Here is a 6413-nt window from a genome sequence, read left to right on the forward strand (position 1 = left end):
CTTGGCATTCCTCTGCTATTTGCTTTGACAGCTGCTGCTTTGTTTGCTTAAACTGTTCGTCCATATGTATATTAGCCATCCTTGTCTCTTGTAACCTGTCTTTGAATTCGGCTAGCTGCTTTGTTAGAAAGTCCAATTGCTGATTGAATTCACCAGCTTGTTTTACAGGACTGAGTTCAGCAGTTACTGTTTTAACCTCTTCATTCATGGAAGGGTTGCTGCTTAGGTACAGATGCTGATTCCTGACAACTGTATCAATGAGCTCTTCAGCCTCTTCAATTGTCTTTCTCATGTGGATAGATCCACCAGCTGAGTAATCTAGAGACATTTGAGCTCCTTCTGCAAGCCCATAGTAGAAGATGTCTAACTGAACCCACTCTGAAAACATTTCAGAGGGGCATTTTCGTAGCATCTCTCTGTATCTCTCCCAGGCATCATAAAGAGATTCATTATCTCCTTGTTTAAAGCCTTGGATGTCCAGCCTTAGCTGTGTCATCCTTTTTGGAGGGAAATATTGATTCAGGAATTTTTCTGTCAGCTTTTCCATGTCCTTATGCTGGCCTTAGGTTGGTTATTTAACCACCTCTTAGCTTGATCTTTTACAGCAAATGGAAACAGTAATAGTCTGTAGACATCCTGATCTATTTCCTTATCATGTACTGTGTCAGCAATTTGTAAAAATTGTGCCAGAAACTCTGTAGGTTCTTCCTGTGGAAGACCGGAATACTGGCAGCTTTGCTGCACCATGATAATGAGCTGAGGATTCAACTTAAAGCTACTGACTCCAATGGAGGGTATGCAGATACTACTCCCATATGAAGCAGTAGAGGGGTTTGAATATGACCCCAGAGTCCTCCTGGACTGTTCATTTCCACTTAGATCCATGATGGAGAAAGGGAGATGATGTAAAATAGGAAAAATATTTTTATTTATTTATTTATATATTTATTTCGAAAATGAAATAAATTAAAATAGAATAAATAAAAATTGAGTGAAGATTTTCGAAAAATTGAGGAGAGAGAAAGTGGTTAGGAAGTTTTGAAAAGGATATGATGATTTTGAAAAAAAAGTTTTAAATTTTGAAATAAAAAATCTAAATTTTAGAAATATATTTCGAAAATTTGTTTTTAAAAAGAGAGAAAAGATATTTTTTATTTTTAAGAGGAAAGAGAAAAACAATAAGATAGCACAAGATTTAAAATTTTTAGATCTAATGCTCCCTATTTTCGAAAATTTTGGAGGGAAAACACCAAGGAACACCAAACTTAAAAATTTTAAGATCAAGTCACAAGGAAAACTCAAGAACACGAAGAAAGAACACCAAACTTAAAATTTTTAGAAAACCAAACCAAAATTTTTGAAAATTTTAAGGAAAATCAACAAGAAAACACCAAACTTAAAGTTTGGCATAGGATCTAATAGAGAAATTATTTTTGAAAACTATTTTTAAAAAGAAAATAAGGATTCTAAAATTTTAATACGACAATAATAAGAGACTCTAAACAAAAAAAGAAATTTTTCCTAATCTAAGCAACAAAATAATCCGTCAGTTGTTCAAACACGAACAATCCCCGGCAACGGCGCCAAAAACTTGGTGCACGAATTGTGAATCACACTTTTCACAACTCGTACCACTGACCAGCAAGTGCACTGGGTCGTCCAAGTAATACCTCACGTGAGTAAGGGTCGAATCCCACGGAGATTGTTGGTTTGAAGCAATCTATGGTTATCTTGTAAATCTTAGTCAGGAAGTCAATTATGTTTATCAGTTGAATTGCAAATAAACAATAGAGCATGGATCAAAGGTTACTTGTTATGCAGTAATGGAGAATATGTTGGAGTTTTGGAGATGCTTTGTCTTCTGAATCTCTGCTTTCCTCTGTCTTCTTGTTCACGCACGCACGTCCTCCTATAGCAAGCTGTGTGTTGGTGGATCACCGTTGTCAATGGCTACCTTCCTTCCTTCCAGTGAAAACTACGCTCACGCGCTCTATCACAGCACGGCTAATCACCGGTTGGTTCTCGATCCGGTTGGAATAGGATTTACTATCCTTTTGCGTCTGTCACTAACGCCCAGCCTTCAGGAGTTTGAAGCTCGTCACAGTCATTCAATCCTTGAATCCTACTCAGAATACCACAGACAAGGTTTAGACTTTTCGGATTCTCATGAATGCCGCCATCAGTTCTAGCTTATACCACGGAGATTCTGATTAAGGAATCTAAGAGATACTCATTCAATCGGATATAGAACGGAGGTGGTTGTCAGGCACACGTTCATGGTTTGAGGAAGGTGATGAATGTCACGGATCATCACCTTCATCACAGTTAAGCGCGAATGAACATCTTAGATAGGAACAAGCGTGTTTGAATGGAAAACAGAAATACTTGCATTAATTCATCGAGACACAGCAGAGCTCCTCACCCCCAACAATGGGGTTTAGAGACTCATGCCATCAGAGAATATAAAGTTTTGATCTAAAATGTCATGAGATACAAAATAAGTCTCTAAAAGTTGTTTAAATACTAAACTAGTAGCCTAGGTTTACAACAAATTAGTAAACTATGATGGATGATGCAAAGGCCCACTTCTGGGGCCCACTTGGTGTGTGCTGGAGCTGAAAATTTAAGCAATCCACGTGCAGAGGCCATTTGTGGAGTTGAACGCCAGTTTTTGTGCCAGTTTGGGCGTTCAACTCCAGCTTTTGATCCTTTTCTGGCGCTGGATGCCAGAATTGGGCAGAGAACTGGCGTTGAACGCCAGTTTACGTCATCTATCCTTGTGCAAAGTATGGACTATTATATATTGCTGGAAAGCCCTAGATGTCTACTTTCCAACACAATTGGAAGCATGCCATTTCGAGTTCTGTAGCTCTAGAAAATCCACTTTGAGTCCAGGGAGGTCAGAATCCAACAGCATCAGCAGTCCTTTTTCAGCCTGAATCAGATTTTTGCTCAGCTCCTTCAATTTCAGCCAGAAAAATACCTGAAATTACATAAAAACACACAACTCATAGTAAAGTCCAGAAATATGAATTTTTCCTAAAAACTAATGGAAATAAACTAAAAGCTAACTAAAACATACTAAAAACTATATGAAATTAACCCCGAAAAGCGTATAAAATATCCGCTCATCATGCACTATGGTGTAGTACTGCGCTTCTCATACTAGCCTTTTTGCCTCTTTTTTGTCTGCGGGAAGTGTTTCAGACTTGAGATAGCTGACTATGGTAGTTATCCACCCTTGGTCCTGGTCTGATATGCTTAAGACCTTCTTTTCTTTTGAGGTTGATGGATTTTGTAGTGTTTCCTGGATGAGGCTTCTATTATTGCCCCCTGGTTTGGTGCTGGCTAGCTTTGAAAGGGCATCAGCTCAGGCATTTTGTTCCCAAGGTATATGTCAGACCTCATATCCCCTAAATTATCCGAGCTGTTCTCTAGTTTTGTCTAGGTATTTCTTCATGGTGGGATCCTTAGCTTGGTAACTCCCTTCTATTTGCGAGGTGACTACCTATGAATCATTGAAAATGGTAAGCTTCTGAGCTCCTACCTCCCTAGCCAGCTTCAAATCAGCCAATAGGGTCTCGTATTCAGCTTGGGTATTTGAGGTGGGGAATTCGAACTTTAATGGGAGCTCGATTTGGGTTCCCTGATTACTATCTAAAACGACTCCTGTACCACTCCTGGTTTTGTTCGAGGAGCCATCTATGTAAAGGCTCCACTTCGTGGGGGTACCCGGGGTGTCAGTGTAGTCGGTGATGAAGTCGACCAGGTACTGACACTTAATAGTTATCCGTGCTTCAAATTTGAGGTCGAATTCGGATAACTCGACCGCCCATTGTAGGATTCTTCCAGCCAAGCTCTATTTTCTGTAAGATACCTTTTATGGGCTGGTTGGTCTGTACTCTGATGGTGTGAGCTTGGAAGTATGGTCAGAGCTGTCGAGAAGTGAGCATAAGGGCGTAGGTGAACTTTTCTATCTTTTGATAGTTTAGTTCGGCCCCTTGTAAAGCCTTACTGATGAAGTAGATGGGTTGTTCTCCATTTTCGTCTTCTCTGACTAGCGCTGAGGCTATTGCCTGACTTCCTATGGCAAGGTATAGGATTAGCTCTTCTCCTTCCTTGGGTCGGGTTAGGATGGGTGGTTGCCCCAGGAATGTCTTGAAGTCTTGGAAGGCTTGTTCACATTCTGGGGTCCATTCAAACCTCTTTCCTTTCCTTAGTGTTGCGTAAAAAGGGAGAGATCTTAATGCCGATCCAGCTAGGAATCTGGACTGAGCCGCTAGTCTTCTGTTGATGTAACAACCCCGATTTTCGAGTACGCGAGATCTTTTCTGAAGGCACGGATTTCACCGGAAGCTCAGTAAAGGGAACACCTCTTCTATATCAACAAGTATCTCGATCCTCATTGTCATTATGTCATCCTTAAGCTAGAACCTTTTCTGAGGCAAGCTCGATAACGCTGATAAACCACTATTTTATGGTTTATCTTGTGCTCAATTGAGTGGATTTTATCAACTCTTTACCCACTTATTCATACTATTTGCATGGTTTTACATTTGCCTTCCTAATTTTGTGCTTTGATTGAAAACATGCTTCTTTGGTCTTAAGTTCCCTATGTTTAATCCTCTCTTATTACCATTAGATGCCTTGATATGTGTGTTAAGTGATTTCAGAGATTACATGGCAGGAATGGCTCAGAGGATGGAAAGGAAGCATGCAAAAGTGGAAGGCATACAAGAAGTTGGAAAAATTGCTAAGCTGTCCAGCCTAACCTCTTCGCACTCAAATGGCTATAACTTTAGCTACAGAGGTCCAAATGACGCGGTTCCAGTTGCGTTAGAAATCTAACGTCCGGGGCTTCGATTTGATATATAATATGTCATAGTTGCTCTGATGCTAGGTGACGCGAACGCGTCGTCCACGCGGACGCGTCGCAGTGACAAAAAATCAGCGTGTTTGAATTCGCAACTAGCGAATTCTGGGCTGTTTCCGACCCAGTTTGCGGCCCAGAAAACACAGATTAAAGGCTATAAAGTGGGAGAATCCATTCATTCATAATAATAGGATTTTCACAATTCACAATTTTAGGAGTAGATGTAGTTTTAGAGAGTGCCTCTCAATCCCAAGTTCAATGTTCCTTTTATTTATTTTTCTAATTTAATTTATGAACTCTTCCATGTTACATTTGATTTCTTTTATTAATGCAAATCGAGGTATTTTCAGATTTAATTTTGCCTTGCTTTATTTACATGAATGCTTTTAATTTAATTTAGATTTTTCCCTTTTGGCTTTGGTTAAATAATTGGAGACACTTAAGTTATCAAACTCATTGTTGATTGAAAATTGGAATTCTTCAAGAATTAATTCGGGTTCCAATAACTCTGACTTTTCCCAAGGAAAGACTAGGACTTGAGGAATCAGAATTAATTCATCCACTTAACTTACCTTCATAGTTAGAGGTTAACAAAGTGGGAGAAAAATCCAATTCTCATTACAATTGATAAGGATAGCCAGGAAAGGACTTCCAGTTTTCATACCTTGCCAATAGTCTATTTTATAGTTATTTATTTTATTCTTATTATCATTCAACATACTGCTTCCTTACTTTCAAAACCCCCAATTTACAAGACTCATAACCAATAATAAGAACATACCTCCCTGCAATTCCTTGAGAAGACGACCCGAGGTTTAAATACTCGGTTATCAATTTTAAAGAGGTTTGTTACTTGTGACAACCAAAACGTTTGTATGAAAGGACTTTTGTTGGTTTAGAAACTATACTTGCAACAAGGATTTATCTACAAATTTCTAGACCACGCAAAAGTTCTCTCATCAAAATGGCGCCGTTGCCAGGGAATTGCAAACGTGTGCCTTATTATTGGTTATTGTAAATATTTAAAAAAAAAATTTCTTATCATTCTTATTTTTAAAAATCAAATATTTTTTTTTAAATCATATCTTTTTCAAAATCTTTTCTTATCCTTTTTCAAAAATCATATCTTTTTGAAAATATTTTCTTTTTATTAGTTTTTATTTTTATTTTCTCCTACTACTATGAACTCTCACCCCTTTGGCTATGAGTCTGGTTACAATTATGTTGCAGGAAGAAGAAATTACAATGAGAACAGGCATGAAGGTCGGAACAATCAAAGATAGGAGGAGCCACAAGGATTTGATCAACCCTCTTGGTGACAACCACCTCCAATGGACTATCAACAACCACCACCATATGCCTATGAATCCTTTCCTCAACATGACTTTGGACCACCATACTCACAAGCCCCTTTCTGCCAATCACCTCCATATGACCCTAACCTGTATCCACCATACCAACCACCTTATGAGCCAAATGAACCATACACAGAACCACCACCTTTCCAACACAACTACTCTCATGAACCACCACCTCAATA

Source organism: Arachis hypogaea, chromosome 11, assembly GCF_003086295.3.
Source record: "Arachis hypogaea cultivar Tifrunner chromosome 11, arahy.Tifrunner.gnm2.J5K5, whole genome shotgun sequence".
Classification (NCBI taxonomy): Eukaryota; Viridiplantae; Streptophyta; class Magnoliopsida; order Fabales; family Fabaceae; genus Arachis; species Arachis hypogaea.